The sequence below is a fragment of the Prionailurus bengalensis genome, chromosome B4, assembly GCF_016509475.1.
Source record: "Prionailurus bengalensis isolate Pbe53 chromosome B4, Fcat_Pben_1.1_paternal_pri, whole genome shotgun sequence".
NCBI classification, from domain to species: Eukaryota; Metazoa; Chordata; class Mammalia; order Carnivora; family Felidae; genus Prionailurus; species Prionailurus bengalensis.
In genome coordinates this window covers 123,935,497-123,953,943 of record NC_057358.1, presented here as the reverse complement: position 1 = coordinate 123,953,943, position 18,447 = coordinate 123,935,497, and the positions used below count along the sequence as shown (strand labels likewise).

At 44.8% G+C, this 18,447-nt stretch overlaps 1 long non-coding RNA gene across 1 annotated transcript in view; it reads left to right on the top strand.

Moving 5' to 3' along the window:
• The window catches only part of LOC122472614, a 57,586-nt gene that overhangs the window by 37,023 nt on the left and 2,116 nt on the right, over positions 1 to 18,447 (top strand). Inside the window, exons 4-5 of the long non-coding RNA XR_006294480.1 lie at positions 6,142 to 6,294; positions 11,293 to 11,426. This is a non-coding gene — a long non-coding RNA (uncharacterized LOC122472614). The remainder of the gene's footprint in view (positions 1 to 6,141; positions 6,295 to 11,292; positions 11,427 to 18,447) is intronic.

Genomic DNA, 18,447 nt, shown 5'->3' with positions numbered 1-18,447 from the left:
TTTTTATTTCCCTTCCCCTATGTTCATCTGTTTTGTCTCTTAAAGTCCTCATATGAGTGAAGTCATATGATATTTGTCTTTCTCTGATTGACTAATTTCGCTTAGCATAATACCCTCTAGTTCCATCCATGGAGTTGCAAATGGCAAGATTTCATTCTTTTTGATTGCCGAGTAATACCCCATTGTCTATATATACCACATGTTCTTTATCCATTCATCCATCGATGGGCATTTGGGCTCTTTCCATACTTTGGCCATTGTTGATAGTGCTGCTATAAACATGGGGGTGCATGTGTCCCTTTGAAACAGCACACCTGTATCCCTTGGATAAATACCTAGTAGTGAAATTTCTGGGTTGTAGGGTAGTTCTATTTTTAATTTTTTGAGGAACCTCCATACCGTTTTCCAGAGTGGCTGCACCAGCTTGCATTCCCACCAACAATGCAAAAGAGATCCTCTTTCTCCGCATCCTCGCCAACATCTGTTGTTGCCTGAGTTGTTAATGTTAGCCATTCTGACAGGGGTCAAGTGGTATCTCATTGTGGTTTTGATTTGTATTTCCCTGATGATGAGTGAAGTTGAGCATTTTTTCATGTGTCGGTTGGCCATCTGAATTTATTCTTTGGAGAAGTGTCTATTCATGTCATTTGCCCATTTCTTCATTGGATTATTTGTTTTTTGGGTGTTGAGTTTGATAAGTTCTTTATAGGTTTTGGATACTAACCCTTTATCTGATACGTCGTTTGCAAATATCTTCTCCCATTCTGTCGGTTGCCTTTTAGTTTTGCTGATTGTTTTCCTTCGCTGTGCAGAAACTTTTATTTTGATGAGGTCCCAGTAGTTCATTTTTGCTTTTGTTTCCCTTGCCTCTGGAGACGTGTTGAGTAAGAAGTTGCTGCGGCCAAGATCAAAGAGGTTTTTTTCCTGCTTTATCCTTGAGGATTTTGATGGCTTCCTGTCTTACACTGAGGTCTTTCATCCATTTTGAGTTTATTTTTTTGTCTGGTGTAAGAAAGTGGTCCAGGTTCATTGTTCTGCATGTTGCTGTCCAGTTTTCCCAGCACCACTTGCTGAAGAGATTGTCTTTATTCCATTGGATATTCTTTACTGCTTTGTCAAAGATTAGATGGCCACTAATGTTTGTGGGTCCATTTCTGGGTTCTCTATTCTGTTCCATTGATCTGAGTGTCTGTTTTTGTACCAGTGCCATACTGTCTTGATGATTACAGCTTTGTAATACAGCTTGAAGTCTGGGATTGAGATGCCTCCTGCTTTGGTTTTCTTTTTCAAAATTGCTTTGACTATTCGGGGTCTTTTCTGGCCCATTAAGGATGATGTTAGCATTGGGTCGTTCATATATGGCTTTTATGATCTTGAGGTATGATCCTTCTATCCCTACTTTCTTGAGGGTTTTTATCAAGAAAGGATGCTATATTTTGTCAAATGCTTTCTCTGCATCTATTGAGAGGATCATGTGGTTCTTGTCCTTTCTTTTATTGATGTGATGAATCACGTTAATTGTTTTGCAGATATTGAACCAGCCCTGTATCCCAGGTATAAATCCCACTTGGTTGTGGTGAATAATTTTATTAATGTATTGTTGGATCCGGTTGGCTAATATCTTGTTGAGGATTTTTGCATCCATGTTCATCAGGGAAATTGGTCTATAGTTCACCTGTTTAGTGGGGTCTCTGTCTGGTTTTGGAATCAAGGTAATGCTGGCCTCATAGAAAGAGTTTGGAAGTTTTCCTTCCATTTCTATTTTTTGGAACAGCTTCAAGAGAATAGGTGTTACTTCTTCCTTAAGTGTTTGGTAGAATTCCTCTGGAAAGTCATCTGGCCCTGGACTCTTGTTTTTTGGCAGATTTTTGATTACTAATTCGATTTCTTTACTGGTTATGGGTCTGTTCGAATTTTCTATTTCTTCCTGTTTCAGTTTTGGTAGTGTATATGTTTCTAGGAATTTGTCCATTTCTTCCAGATTGCCCATTTTATTGGCATATCATTGCTCATAATATTCTCTTATTATTGTTTTTATTTCTATTGTGTTGGTTGTGATCTCTCCTCTTTCATTCTTGATTTTATTTATTTGGGTCCTTTCCTTTTTCTTTTTGATCAAACTGGCTAGTGGTTTATCAATTTTGTTAATTCTTTCAAAGAACCAGCTTCTGGTTTCATTGATCTGTTCTACTGGTTTTTGTTTGTTTGTTTGTTTGTTTGTTTTCTATATCATAATTTCTGCTCTAATCTTTATTATTTCCTGTCTTCTGCTGGTTTTGGGTTTTATTTGCTGTTCTTTTTCCAGCTCCTTAAGGCATAAGGTTAGGTTGTGTATCTGAGATCTTTCTTCCTTTTTTAGGAAGGCCTGGATTCCTATATACTTTCCTCTTATGACCGCCTTTGCTGCATCCCAGAGGTTTTGGGTTGTGGTGTTATCATTTTCATTGACTTCCATATACTTCTTAATTTCCTCTTTAACTGCTTGGTTAGCCCATTCATTCTTTCATAGGATGTTCTCCAGTCTCCAAGTATTTGTTACCTTTCCAATTTTTTTCTTGTGGTTGATTTCGAGTTTCATAGTGTTGTGGTCTTAAAATATGCATGGTATGATCTCGATTTTTTGTACTTGCTGAGGGCCAAATTGTGTCCAAGTATATGGTCTATTCTGGAGAACCTTCCATGTGCACTGGAGAAGAATGTATATTCTGCTGCTTTAGGATGAAATGTTCTAAATATACCTGTTAAGTCCACCTGGTCCATTGTGTCATTTGTTTCCTTGTTGATTTTTTGATTAGATGATCTGTCCATTGCTGTGAGTGGGGGAGAGACTCCACCTCTTGGTGGAGGAGAGTGACATTGCAAAGGGGAATCAGTACGGGTTGGCATGGGGGGTTACAGCTGTTTTTGCAATCTACCACCATGGCTAGAAGATCCAAGGTCACCTTGTGCAAGCCACTTCTCCTCACTAGATCTCATCTACAAATCCACTTTGATAGTAATAGTTCTCATTTGTTGAATGCTTGTTATGTATGACACTTTATGCTCATGATCTTTTGTCTTCAAATATACCTGATGTGGTATGTATTGCTACCCCCATTTTATAGAGGAGGGAACTGAAGGTCAGAAACATAGAATAATTTAAACTACTTCAGCTCCCACAGCCAGCAGATTTGGAGCTGGGAGTTCAAGCTAGGCCTGTCTGACCCTAAAGTCTGTCTGTAATAACTCCTCACTATACAGAATCTCTTCTAGCATTGACGTGTATGAAGCTATAATCCTTGATATACAGAGTATAGCTTCTGAGGCACCCTCATGTAGGCAGGACTGGTTACAGGCATGCTAGGACCTTGGTGAGCAGAGGATACCAGGGAGGGAACCAGGGGCACTTAGGTGGGTTCTGGGACTGGCCCTCCAAAGCCAGCTGGGCAGTTCAAAGTACAGAGCTCCAAGGAATTGAGCAGACCTTGGCATGGGGTAGACAAGCGTGTTTCCCCAAGGAGGTCAAACCAGCAGGAGGGGTGGGGTCCCGTTGAAAAGAGATGCTTGGGGGTAGATCATTGTCCTTATCAGCAACTTTCATGGGGACCCACCATAGCTCCAGGCTTCTGACAAGAGTCAGGCCGGGATTCAGGGCCCAAGAGAGCAGATAAAGGGAGAGGGGCAAGGATTCCAGCCTGGCCAGAGCTCATACATTCAAGAACTGTGTACTGAGCACCTTCGATGCACCCAGGGCTCTGCTGAACCCAGCACAGTGAACAGGACAGTCACCAACACTGCCCTCTAATGGAGATGACAGGTAACACACAATGATTGCAGGTTGGAATAAATACAATGGAAGACACAGAGGAGCCATAGGTAGAGAGCTTAAGCAGGGGGAGGGTCTGCCTCTGAAGGGTCAAGAGGGCATTTAAGCTGAGACATGTGGTCCTGGCAAAGGAGACAGCATGTGCAGAGCCCTGGGGTGGGAAGGGGCTTGGCCTGTGCTAGCCGTGGGAAGAGCCTCCCTGAGCAAAGGGCAGGAGGCAGCTGGGCCCGAATTGTGTCGGGCCTTGGGCAAGCATTTGGATTTTTTTCTCAGTGAGGGGGAAGCCGTTACAGAGAGTTAGGCTGGGGATGGCATCATCCGATTTCTGTTTTGAGACCACTTTTGCTGCGGTGTGGAGAATGGACTACATGGCGGGTGAGAGGGGACATTGGGAGATTGGGTACATGGCTCTATCCCTCCCTGATGCCCAAGTGAAAGACGTGAGGCACTGGGTGAGGTGGGGGTGGGGCAGTGAATGTGGTCCCACTGATGACGGGAAAGATGCCTCTTGACGGTTTCATGGTAATCCTCTATAATCACAAGTGAATTCCGTAGCACAGGGAGTTAAGTCTGATTTTCTTTATTACCACCAATGCTGGACTAATGCCCTCTGGGAACATTGTTGGGGCTTTTTCTCTTCCTAACAAAGTAGGGCTTAGAAAATCCTTTCTGCATTTTAGGACTCTGTATTAGTGTCAGAATATATAACTCTCAATAAAGGAGCAAGATGCTGGGCCTTTGCAGAAGGTACATCCCCAAGGCAGTGTGTATCTAGGGATAGCTCATGATTTCTTAGTTGGATTTATAGGGCTATTTCATGTGCTTCTTGTTGTAAGCTTTATCATTTTATTATTACTGCAAGACTGTGCTGGCTGCCTTCTGTAGGACTTGGCTACCACAGTGATGATCCATATTCTTACTTAATTTCTGATCTATTCATTTGCAAAACGGTCTCAGAATTCGGTTCCAATCTGTTCTTAGCTCTTCAGCCTTGTAATTGCTGTGCACACACAAATTCGTTGTATGAAAACCAAGCCCTGTGCAATGCAGGCCAGGAATTGATTTATTAAGAAAATCCTGGCTATTGGCAGTGATGAAGAAATGATGTCAAATGCTCTGCCTCTTGACATCTTAACTCTTTTGTAGAACAAAAAAACCTTAAGCATCATCTTCTTTGCCAAAATGTATTCTCTGCAGGCAGAGTGCTGAACAACCTGGTAAAGTCAGCAAGTGAAAAGTACTTAAAAGAAAATCATATTTTGGAATGTGCTACTGAAACTTCCAGCTTTTTGGACAACAACCCCTGTGACCAGGCTATCATGAAATACACCGAAGGTGTTCTGATGTAAACACGAATTTTTTTCTTGAAAAATTATTGTTTTCTGTACTAGTTTTTATTGTTAAGATTAATATTCTTTTTTTTTTTTAACATTTATTTGTTTTTGAGAGAAAGAATGTAGCCTGAGTGGGGGAGGGGCAGAGAGAGGAGGACAGAGGATCCGAAGCAGGCTCCACACTGTCAGCACAGAGCCCGATGTGTGGCTTGAACTCACGAACCGTGAGATCATGACCTGAGCTGCAATCAAGAGTCGGCCTCTTAACCAACTGAACCACCCAGGTGCCCCAAGATTAAGATTTTTAAGCCACACTTGTTAATCCATTTTCCATCTAACTGGGTGAAGAAATGCTGAATGTTAGCATTTCTATCCTCTGCTTCTGTGGTTCTCAACCAGGGGTGACTTTGCTCCTCGGGGCACCTCTGGTAATGTCTGGAGGCATTTGGAGGGGTTCTTACTGACACCTAGTGGGTAGAGGCCAGGATGATGCTACACATTATACAATACACAAGACAGCCCCACAACATAGTACCTAGCCCAAGTGTCGATAGTGATCGGGTTGAGAATAGTGTCTAGTTTCTTATAAGATATTCACTTATCTCCTTATGAGTCACTGTGAAGGTCTTGAATCTCTATATTAGAAACTGCTCTGCTGTTCTGTTTCTTTCTGTATAAAATAAAGGATGTTTGTAAGAATTACCTTTGAGGGGCGCCTGGGTGGCTCAGTCAGTTAAGCGTCCGACTTCGGCTCAGGTCACGATCTCATGGTCCGTGGGTTCGAGCCCCGCGTCGGGCTTTGGGCTGATGGCTCAGAGCCTGGAGCCTGCTTCCGATTCTGTGTCTCCCTCTCTCTCTGACCCTCCCCCGTTCATGCTCTGTCTCTGTCTCAAAAAGAAATAAACTTAAAAAAAAATTAAAAAAAAATTACCTTTGATAGTACAATGAAGTAGCCAATAATATCGTACCCAGTAAAGACACACATGCATTTTTTTTTCTCAGATTTGCTGCTGGAGACACGTCTCTTGCAAAAATGAGACTTCAAGAATGCTTAAATATCAGGAGAAGTTTGTTTGGTGAGAAAAATATCCTAGTTGGAGAAATTATGGAGTTTTTAGCATATTTACTATCTTTTCTACCGGAAGAGAGTGAAAGGTAAGTTTATATCAAATGTTCCAAGTAGCGTGTCTTCTCTTCCCCCCCCCCCAGCCCCCCACCAAAATACCAGTGGCTGGGAGGTCTGGGGTTGACCCATCGAGGTGCCTCACTTCTTTGACTGCAGCCTTGTTCAGAAACCTGAGAGTTCTGTCCCTGTCTGTCAGGACACTGACTGTAATGTATTTGAAAGGACCTCTTGGCCCACGAATTGTGTAGAAGTTTTTGCAGTAGGAAAAATACAAAGGAGTGTGATGTTGTTGTGTTTCCCTGAATCACTCCCAGGCCTTGTGAGGAAGATGTACAGCCGACCCTTAAACCACACAGGTGTGAACTGTGTGGATCCATTTATGTATGGATTAAAAAAAAATAAATATGGTACAGGACTGTAAATGCATTTTTTCTTCCTTATGATTTTCCTCATAACATTTTCTTTTCCCTAGCTTATTTCATTGTAAGAGTACAGTATATACAATACGTATGATATACAAGTCTGTACTAATTGACTGCTTATGTTATCAGTAACACTTACTTAACACTGTAGGTAACACTGTGTTACTATTAAAGTTTTGGGGAGTCAAAAGATATGCACATTTTCAGTTGCACAGGGGTTGGTGTCCCTCTCCACCACCCCCCCCCCCCCCCCACAGCGTGGTTCAAGGGTTAACTGTATTTATATCCTGACTCTGTGCAGGTCTCAGCTCCATTGTCTGTGGGGCCACACCCCATGGGTCTCCTCCTGGAAGACCCAGGCTTTCCCTCTGTGTTTTCCTTCTCCTCTCCTCCTTCGGGAAGTCCCCTTCCTCTCCTGTGACGCTTGGGGCTCTCCTTCTGCTCCCCACACAAGGCATTATTAAGGCTGTTAGAGAAAAAACTGTTCATAATGATGTAGGGCAGGCCTGGCCCAGGGACCCAGAGCAGGGTACTGTGAGACCAGCTAAGGGGTCCTTGGCTTCAGGCGGGATGGAAATCAAACGTGGGCCAGCAGGAGGTGAAAGCATAGTTTACTGGAAAAAAAAAAAAATATATATATATGTATATATAGAGAGAGACAGACAGACAGACAGATAGATGGGGTGTCCAGGAGACTTGGAAAGGAAAAGAGCACAAGTCTCGTTTTTGCTTGGGGTCTGGGAGTTTTTACTGAGGATGGCAGTCTGGTGTAAGTGTCCCCTCAGGCATCCAGGAACCAGCTAGATCAAAGATGAGGGCCCCGGTGTTAGTTCTTGGAGCCAGGGGTCCTTGGCGTGGAGATGTCTAGCGCTGGTAGTCTGGAGTACCCGTGATGGCTTCTTCTGGTCATTCTCGCCTGGCCCGTCCTTAGATGTTATCTATTCCTGAGAAATCATTAATTCCTTGTCCCTGGCAAGGAGGACATATGCTCTTTGCCTTCCGAGGCATGTGTAGAGTGGGTAGGGGTGCAGGTCCTAGCAAGAATAAAAGCCAGAAAAGAAGGAAAAAAAACAACTTTTTCTCTCATGGAGTCCCTTTGCTTTTCCTGTCTCAGTAACACTTGTTAAAGAAAGATAAGGTGGACTTTTTTTCAGGTCCTGCAGTGAGGTTTTGCAGGGGGAGAGATTGGACACAACCCCCAATACAAAGAGAAGTTGTGTGGGGGGGGGATCGGTGGATGGAAAATTGCTGAGAAGAAACCTCGGGGGTGAGGAGGATTCAAGCTCAATGGACCTAAGGGGATTCCTTTTTTTTTTTTTTAATGCTTTCTTAAATTTCTTTAATGTTTATTTATATTTGAGAGAGAGCACAAGTGGGGGAGGGGCAGAGAGAGAGGGGGACAGAGGATCCCAAGCAGGCTGTGCACTGACAGCAATGAGCCCTGTGGGGCTTGAACTCACGAACCGTGAGATCATGACCTGAGCTGAAGTCAGACGCTCAACCGACTGAGCCACCCAGGTGCCCCCGACCTAACAGGATGCTTGCTGAAAGCAGGCCGGCATGATCAGACCTCACCTGGGGTATGACGGGGAATGAGGAACCCGGTTTTGACAGTGATCAGACATCAGGGGGTGGGGAGTCCTCTTTAAATGGACTTATCAGGATTCTTGCTAAAATTGGATGGTGCAGAAATGAACACAGACATCTAAAAGTTAAGGCCTGTTTGAGAAAGAGTGAGAAGGCTGTGAGCGGAGTTTGGTCAAGGAGAGATTCTTTGTCAGTTCCTGTGTTTGGGAGAGGGGTATAGGTTTCATCCTATGGGTGGAATCAGCATTAGCATCTGCCGGGTTAGCATCTACCACTAGTTGAGAGAAGGTTCTGTGTGAGTCCAGACGCTGATACACCCCACCCTTCCTTTGGCTCTGGCTCACACCCTCTCAGGTTGGCCGAGTCAGCCAACCTGAAGGCTGGAGATGCTCTGGGTTATATTCCAAAGTTGTGGAGTTTTTGTAGTTTCTGTCCCTCCGCTCTCTGTTCTCCGTCTTACCTCTCCCCAGGCAGGCAACCTCTTCCCACTTTTGCTCCCAGGAGGGATGAGAGGTTGCCAATGGGCACTTAGTCTTTCTTGGAGTATACCTTCAAAAGCGTAGCCCAAATGAGCACGTAGTTAGGGTTAACTTTACAGGTGCTGTCCCATTCATTTCCCCGTTGGTAAAATGAGAGTGAGGATAGTGTCTTCCTCACAGGGTGACTGTGAGGCCTAAGAGATCCCGTCTGTGAAGTGCTTAGCGGAAAGCCTGGCACATCCCAAAAGGGCTCATTAAATGGGGTTCTTAGTATTGTTATTTTGCTCCGCATCAGGTAATTGTTTAGGTGCCGGATACCAGATAAGCCTCCTTTCGTTCCCCTTAAGACCCGCACCTGTGAACAGAGACAGGCCTTTCTTTAGAGAAGCAAACAGCTTGACAGTGAAACCAATGCCTCGCAAAAGAAAAATCTAAACACTAGCATACTGACTGAGTCATCCGTGCTGCCTGGGGCTGCCCCATCACAAGTCCACATCGGGTGGGGTGTGAATCACAGACGCTTAATATTGCTAGTCCGTTCCACAGGGGGGCCTCTGCGGCAGACAGCCTGACCATACATACTTGGATGCCTTTTGCCCAGGTCTCATTAGCAACGATCAACCTTCTGGAATAACAGGAAGCCTTTTTCCTTGTGGAAGGTTGTCCTTAGGTGACCACATCTTTCTTAGCATTAGTTAAGACCAGGAGATATTGCTGTGCGACTCGCCTCCCCTCTCACACATGTGTAGATCCTTTGTCCCGGTGGCCAGGTGCCCTCGAGACAGCGCTCATGCACTACAGAAATAATCCGTGGGATCCTGAGGGCCTTGCAGCATGGGGGTGGGGAGGGCTGGAAAAAGGAGGTTAAATTAAAAGCAACAGGACAGAGAAGAGTGAATAAGCTGTCTTAAGAGGAACAGTAAATGTTCTCAATAAAATAAATGTCATCTACTCTTTCTTGACTTTGTATCCACTCATCAGCAGCTACCCTTTCATCAGTCACCTTTTCAAGGTCAAGTTTCTTCCTGACTTCCCATTCACTGTCTTTGAACGTCTACCTCCATCCAGCTCCATTTTCTCTACTCCAGTGAATGTCATCAGGAACATGTTACATGTGTCCCTTTGTACTTTTTGATCTTGTTGGCCTTCTCATGCTGAGGTAAGGACTGTGCTGATGACTCCCTTCCGGAAACAACTCTCTCCTGGTGCCTGAGATCCCCTCCCTCCTGGATCTCTTCTCTGATGATCCCTTCTCAGTTCTTTTGTGGGTTTCCTCTTTCTCTCACTGACTCTTGTTCAAATGATGGTGCTCCCTTGGGTTCAGTTCATGGACGCTGTGCTTGGACGCTGGTCTCAATTTTAGCCCCCCAACCTCACCTGTGCCTAGAGCTTCAGCCATAAGGTGCTGGCCGCCTGCCGTCATGTTCCTCTTAGACCTATCATCTATTGGGTGTCTCCACTTGAGTATTCCAAAGTATTTGGGCATTTCCGAGTCCACATTCTCAAGACTGAACACGTCCACCCTCTCTTCCTGATGAAACGCGTCTTCTGTTTCACCCAGTGCAGACACCACGGGGTCATCTTGATCGTATTTACGATCAGTCACTATACTAAAGACTGCATGCGTTTTCTCGTCAAATCCTCAAAACAGTTCTGTTGAGCTCATCTTGAAGGTGAGAAAGCTGAGGTTCAGAAGATTAGGATGCTTGCCCAGCTTTAAGTGGCCGAGCCAGGGTTACCACCCAGGCAGTCTGATTGCAGAGCTCTGTGCCTAACTAACCTCCATGTCACTACCAGGCCTGTCTAACTTGAGAGCTCAGGTTCTAACCATGTCACTCTACTGGGCGATGCCCCAATGATCCCAGCACCAGGGCCACAACATTCACGGTAACGCCCAGGTTCAGCGGATCTCCTTTTTCGTCTGGGGGTCACTGCATCACCTCAGACCCTCATTCTTCCCTCAGAGTAACTGGCCTCCCTGACTCTAGCCTTACCTGCTGCAGTCTCTCCTCCACATTGTCCATCCAGGGGAATTTTCTACAATGCATGTTAGATCACATCATACTCTTTTTTTTTTTTTTTTAATTTTTTTTTCAACGTTTATTTTATTTTTTTGGGACAGAGAGAGACAGAGCATGAACGGGGGAGGGGCAGAGAGAGAGGGAGACACAGAATCGGAAACAGGCTCCAGGCTCTGAGCCATCAGCCCAGAGCCCGACGCGGGGCTTGAACTCGCGGACCGCGAGATCGTGACCTGGCTGAAGTCAGACGTTTAACCGACTACGCCACCCAGGCGCCCCCACATCATACTCTTAATGGAGATTTTGCACCACGAAAGCCCCGAACCCTTAGGTTTGCACTTAGTGCCCTTCATGAGTGGCCGGTCCTTTGTTTCACTCTTCCGCCTCTGCTCCTACCTTGGGAAGTTCTCTGAGACACGGATTAGTTTTACTCATCTTTGAGCCCCAGCCCTGAATGTTTGTTGAATGAATGAATGAATGAATGAATGCAAAACTTTAATTAAATTTTTCTTTTCTAGATGCCAAAGGAAGCAAGCAATTGAATATTATAAACAAGTGATATGAATAAAGGAAAATGCAGGGACTTTCACCAATTCCTCACTCGTCAGGAAGCAGCTGAGCATTAGCCTAAGTGACACCTTGTGTAAATTAGGTAATTGCTGACATATTTCTATTAGAAGAGGGTGACTTTTCCCTTTGACCTGCATACTTGGCTTATTTTAAAAATGCCTTCATTTTGAAGCAGGTAACTCCTGTTGACTATGTAAGCGTCTTGTTTACCTTGTCTTATCAGGAAAGCATCTTAGTCTGTCTGGGCTGCTGTAACAGAATACCACAGACAGGGAGGCCTAGACAACAGATACCTGTTTTTCACAGTTCTGAAAGCTGGGAAGTCCAAGATCAGGTGGCAATAGACTCATGAGAGAGCCTGCTTCCTGGTTCATAGACAGCTGTTTTCTCACTGTGTCCTCACATGGTGGGAGGACGGACACCCCTTTTATGAGGGCACCGATCCCATTCACGAGGGGGTTGCCCTCATGACCCACTTACCTCCCAACGGCCTCGTCTCTGAATGCCATCCTGTTGGGGGTTAGGATTTCAGCAAAAGAATTTGGGAGGAGGACACACTCAGTCCATAATGGAAAGAAGTCTTTCCATCTTCTAGAAGTCTTTCCATCCGTCTCTCAATCTCTTGTGGGTGGGACACCGTGCCCAGCTAGACCCTGTCTTGTCAGCGTGGCTTCCCTTCCTGCCCATTCTGTTGTAAGACACTGTTTGTATGAGAATAGCCTCTTCATACTTATTCCTGTGACCCTGGAGTAACACGTGACTGAGAATCACAAATGACTTTTCACATGGGCCTACCTTTGATTGAATGTTTTTTTAACTTTTTTACCTTTATTTATTTATTTTGAGAGAGCGCACATGCATGTGTGCACATGAGTGGAGGAGGGGTGGAGAGAGAGAGAGAGAGAGAGAGAGAGAGAGAGAATCCCAAGCAGGCTCCATACTATCACCACAGAGCCTGATGTGGGTCTCAAACTCCTGAACTGTGAGATCATGACCTGAGCCAAAATTAAGAGTCAGATGCTTAACCAACTGAGCCACCCAAGAGCCCCATTAAGGGCATTTTAAATGTTAATTACTTGTGTTATCATTATCGTACATTTATTCATTCACTCATTCATTCATTCATTCATTCATTCAACAAGTATTTGCTGCACCTTAAAGCAGTAAGAACATTTTATTTAGGACTGTTGCAATAGGGGAAAGAGGCCTCAGTACAAAAGTACACTCAATTCTGAATACAGCATGGACAAGTGAGAATTTATAGCCAAGGAGTAGGGAGGGAGTCAATGGATAGAAAATTCACCGAGAGGAAACGTCCGATGTAAGGAATTCGGGCTCAATGAACCTAACAGGGTTCTTGCTGAAGGCAGGCCTCACCTGGGCTGTGATGGGGACTGAGGAACCTGATGTCCAGGGTGATCAGACACTGAGGATGGCTAAACTGACTTAGGAGGATTCTTGCTAAAACTGGACAACGCAGAGATGAACACAGAAGCCCAAAGTGAGGCCTGGTTGAAAAAGAGCTAAGAAGAGCCTGAACTGAGTTTGGTCAATCGGAGAATCTGAGGTGACAGTCTGTGGGGCAATAAATTCTACATTTTGTTTCCTCTTCTGGTCATGGTTTTGTGAGACACTTAATCAGAAATGAAGTCTTTCTGTGTAATATATCCTGTACAGCTTGTCTCCTCTCAATTTCAATCCAGTTTCAAGACAAATCTTAACCTGATAAAACTGTTAATTCTGGAGATTTTAGTACGAATCCTGACTATGAAAAGAGGATTTTTGTGATTTATGTTCCAGGCTACCTCTGATACAGAACCGTATTACTGTTTTCCTTCTCTGATAAGTGTTTTTATTTATGTATTTATGAGAGAGCTTGTATGTGCACAAGTGGGGGAGGGGCAGAGGGGGTGGAGAGAGAGAATCCCAAGCAGGCTCCATGCTGTCAGTGCAGAGCCCAAGGCGGGGCTCTATGCCATGAACCGTGAGATCAAGACCTGAGCCAAGATCAAGAGTCGGATGCTCAACCGACTGAGCCACCCAGGCGCTCCTCTGATAAGTGTTTTAAATCCGCCTATTGAGAAATAATTTCAGTGGGAGTGTGGCTTTTCATATCCCATAATATCAAGCTGAATGTTCTGTACTGAATTGTTTATTTTGGAAGAAGTATGATAGATGAAGTTCACATTACTTCCCTCTCCCTGGGATTCTTTTAAAAAAGAAATGCCAACCATCTCTGTCAAATTTAGAAGGAAGAAATTAAACAAAAGCTCTTGTGGGTGACTTTCCATACAGTGAGTCAGTCCTCTCTCCTCAGAGGAGTTTTCAATGCTCAGCTCAGCTGTGGCCCTCTATAGCACTAGGTCTCTTAATCCAAAAGATCAGGTAAGTGACATAGACAAACTTCCTTTGAATTTTATTTTATTCTTTCCTTGAGAGAGAGAGAGAGAGAGAGAGAGAGAGAGAGAGAGAGAGACAGAGAGAGAGAGAGAGCGCACACATGTGGGGGTGGAAGAAAGAGAGACAGAGAGAATGCTCAGCATGGAGCCTGACTTGGGGCTCAATCTCTTGACCCTGGGATCATGACCTGAGCTGAAATCAAGTCGGATGCTCAACTGACTGAGCCACTCAGGCATCCTATGCATTTCAATTTTAACTTCCACATATAAATAGTTATTTTCTCAAACTCTTAAATTTAGAATCAAGACTTTTTTTTTTAGAGTGGGTCCTCTGATTAGAATTAGCCATCACCTTTCTCAAAATGTATCACCCACAATTTCCAGTTTTAGTTTCTGTAGGGTGAGAACTTGGACAATTGTCATGGTTTGTGTAAGATCCTTCTAGGTTGCTATCTCTTTCTTCCCTCCACCCTTTATGGCTGTCTTGCCCTGGAATTTGAAAGAATTCCAAGGCATTCAGCCTGTTTTTCATAGAAAACAACTCTCACTTCATTTTTTAAAGTAGACACCATGCCCAGTGTGGAGCTGAATTCAGGGCTTAAACTCACGACACTGAGATCAAGACCCGAGCTGAGATCCAAGAGTCAGATGCTTAACCACTTGAGCCACCCAGGCACCCCACCAAAAATGTATTTTAGATCTAATACTCTGTGGCTGATAGAGGATGGGGCTGGTAAGAGAGGACTGGAGAGTCTCCTGTGTTAACTGAGACCAGGACAGTAGAAATAGAGAGAAAGGGTTGTATTTGAGATTTCAGAGGTAAATCCAACTGTTTTCAGTGCTTGATTGGATGTGGGAGGTGAGGGAAGGGAACAAAGGTATCCCCCAGTTTATGGCCATACCAGAGGTGATTGCATCTGCGTGGATGAAGTTGTTGCCGTTCTAAGACAGGAAGCATAGGTTGAGAGTTGGGGTGGGATCCATGGTGAGCTAATTTAGGGCATGTTGAGTTTGAATCTCTTATGTGAGTGGGGACATTCAGTAGGCAGTAGAGTATATGACTCTGGTGCTTAGGAGCTAGAAGACTGAGCTGGAGAAAAATTATTTTGGAGTCCTTAGCAGATGCTTGGTGGGTCAACCTGGTAGAATGGTTGAAAGAGCCAAGAAGAATATAAGACAAAAAGATGGCAAGAGATAGAAGTTGGAAGAATGCCAGTATTTAAGGGCTGGGCAGAGGGAAGAGTTGTAGTGAAAGATGAGGACTGGCTCTAGAAGGAGGCTGAGAATCGGTAAAGTCATGGAAGCTGAGAAAGGACAGGGCTGACAACTGACCACCAACTTGAGAGCAGACCCTTGCGCCACAGAGGTCACAGGGAACCTTCAGTTTTGGTGGAGTGGTAGGGGCAAAAGCCTGTGTAAGAGAGAACAATGAATTTGTTCCCTCTACTCAAAAGTGGGATCTGCACAGGCCCCTAAATCGGTGGAATGAACTCATGCAGTACTGAGGCAGAGGACAGAGGTTGCTGCTTGTCATGTGCAGCCGGGTCCCTGTAAGCGGACCTGCCAATGGTCTCAGTGGAGAGGGGTGGAGCGAAGGACACCCTCCATCCTCCTCCCCGCCCACATACCCTCTTTTATTGTTTCCTTTCAGGGCAGAAATGGAAAGCCCATGGAGACATCCAGTTGCAACGTTTCACTTTGAGACAATGATAGCTTTCTCCCTCCCTAATATGTTTGTAGACACACATTTATTGAAAGAATGAGGAAACAAGCTTAGTTTTTCAAACTGAAGGACTTCTGAGGAAGAAACTTTGGACATGCATACTTAGCAAACAAAAAAACTTTCAACAAAGAACCTCTAGGCAATGCATAATCCTCCTTCCTCATTCACATTTGCAGGACACCTTCTGGGTGGAGAACATAGAAGGGGATTGTCTCTACTTAGCCCATTCATTCCCACACAGGTGCACAGGTGGGGGGGGGGGTGCACCCTGTTGGGCAGTGTCCATAGAGTTGATTCGATTTCTTGAGGACCTCCACCAACACCTGAGATCTTCCTTGTTAGCTGGTGGCAACCACCTGCATTGCAACTATGGACTGGGGAGAAAGTAAACACAGGGCTGGCATTGGAAAATCCCACGTGTTAGGTGACAGCAAATATTAGAGGAAGCAAGAGGCTTAAATTGTAGTAGAATACAGACTAGAAAAGGTTGTACTTTAGAAGAATACTTAAAAGGGCAGAGGATTGTCTTGATAAAAGATCTTGCTTTCTTTTTCTAGAGGAAATAGTAAAGTTACCACTTTATTTTTTATTTTATTCTTTTAGTAATGTTTATTTATTTATTTGGACAGAGAGAGAGACTGAGAGTGAGTGAGTGGGGGAGGGACAGAGAGAGAGGGAGAGAGAATCCCAAACAGGCTCCACAGCACAGAGCCTGATTCGGGGCTTGATCTTAGGACCCATGAGATCATGACCTGAGCCGAAATCAAGAGTTGGACACTCAACCGACTGAGCCACCAAGGCGTCCCCCACTTTATTTTTAATATAAGCAGTAAAAAAGTTGGTGGCGGCGGGGGATGAGGAGAACTTACCATTTAAAATCTGAGAATAAGGGCGCCTGGGTGGCTCAGTCAGTTGAGCGTCTGACTCTGGCTCAGGTCATGATTTTGTGGTTGATGAGTTCGAGCCCTGCATAGGGCTTTGTGCTGACAACTCAGAACCTGGAGCCTGCATTGGATTCTATGTGTGTGTCTCTCTCTCTGCCCCTCCCTCACTTGTGCTGTCTGTCTCAAAAAGAAAATCAACATTAAAAATTTTTTAAGGGGCGCCTGGGTGGCGCAGTCGGTGAAGCGTCCGACTTCAGCCAGGTCACGATCTCGCGGTCCGTGAGTTCGAGCCCCGCGTCAGGCTCTGGGCTGATGGCTCAGAGCCTGGAGCCTGTTTCCGATTCTGTCTCCCTCTCTCTCTGCCCCTCCCCCGTTCATGCTCTGTCTCTCTCTGTCCCCAAAAAAAAATAAAAACGTTGAAAAAAAAAATTAAAAAAAATGTTTTAAATCTGAGGACAGATTTTCAACCTAGTTGGCAGGCCTGTCCCCCACTTTTCTTACCTCTGATTCATATTCTGTCCCTAAGTGCAAAATGAAAAGATAGCTGATGGTTCCTCCCTATCTATATTTTTATGGAAAATCTCCTAAGGATCCATTGCAACAGGGAGAACGGTGTTGTCTTTACCTACCTCTAGAAGTTATAGTGCTTGGATCCCAGGGACCTGGCTTTGAATCTCAGTTCTGCCGGTTTCTGGACAGAACCTCTCTGAGTTTCAATTTTCTTACTGGCCAAAAAGTGATAGTAATAATGTCCATCGGGTTATTTTGAAGATTAAATGAGATGATGTATGCAGAAAGACCAACAGAATGCCCAATTAATGTTAGATTCCCTCTCCATAGAGAATGAAGAGTTCAAGTAAGAAGAGGTTCGGTGACTTCCATCTAATTGAAACAAACCCATCCTGGTCTGTCTTCTTCCCTGGGCTGGGAGGACTGACCAGGCTAGGTCGTGCTGCCCGGCCAGTACTGATCCCAAGGGAGGATGGGATGGCCTGGGGCTGGGCCTGAGGCAAGGCTGTCCTTTCCTGAAAGCTACAACACTTGTTGCCAGAAAGAGAGGACTGGATTGTGTCTGAGGTCAGAGCTATAGATACAGGTGCAGAATGGATCCTGAGGGTACAGGGGCCTGAGGAGCCAAGATGTGTGGCCAGGAGGGAGTCTGAGGAGCAGGAGCCGGAAACTGTGTGTGTTGGGGCAGTGGTAGCTGGTCTGTCTGGCAAGTCGGAGCCTATTAAAGGGCTTTGGGCAGAATAAATATTCTGTGCGGCCTGGTTATTGGCATCCAGAAGATCTCGGGGAATGAGTTCTTGCTTAGCTGCCGCGTGAGACATTCTGGCTCTCTTCTTCTCTTTACCTTGTAAGGTTAGTTAAGACCAAGGCAACGTGGCCATCCAGAGCAGGGTCACTTGTGAAAGTGCCTTCTGCTCTGCTAGACATAACATCACAGGGAGTTATGAAAATAATTCGAAAAGAAGAAAAATAGCCACAGATTGCTAGGCAGAGCCAATAGCTACAGCTCCCTACGAGACTCTGAGACCTGGGTTATGACTCATGAGGCAGAGCTACAGAGAAGAGAACATTTCTGCAAATAGAAGCCACGGCTGGTCCTCTGAAGAAGGACAATCCAGGATGAGGGAAGCGGCAGCCTAGTGTAGCAGTCAGTGGAGGACACGGGCTTGGGGATGAAGCAGACCTTGGACTGTTCTACCATGAACAGGAGCTAGTTACTTCTTCCAGTCTTCTCCTCTTTAAAAGACAATAGACATGCACTAAAAGTTCTCTGGAAGGACGCGGGTTAGGAGAAGACTGCACAGATGAGGACCGAGATGGGAGAGATGCTTTTTACTTCATAGCTTTATACATTGTCATTGAACCATGTGGATGTGTGTCCTAGTAAAAGGCTAAATGAGAAAACAATAGACAAATGGTGATCATTTATACCTTTTGGGATTACACAGGCCTGATGGATGGCAATTGCATAATTTACCATTGTTGTTATGATTATTATTAATATGGGGCCGGTGGTTTTTACCCTTAAGATCTTGGCAGTCTCTTTGTCACACACCCAAATCGATGTCCTATATGCACTGGCCTTAC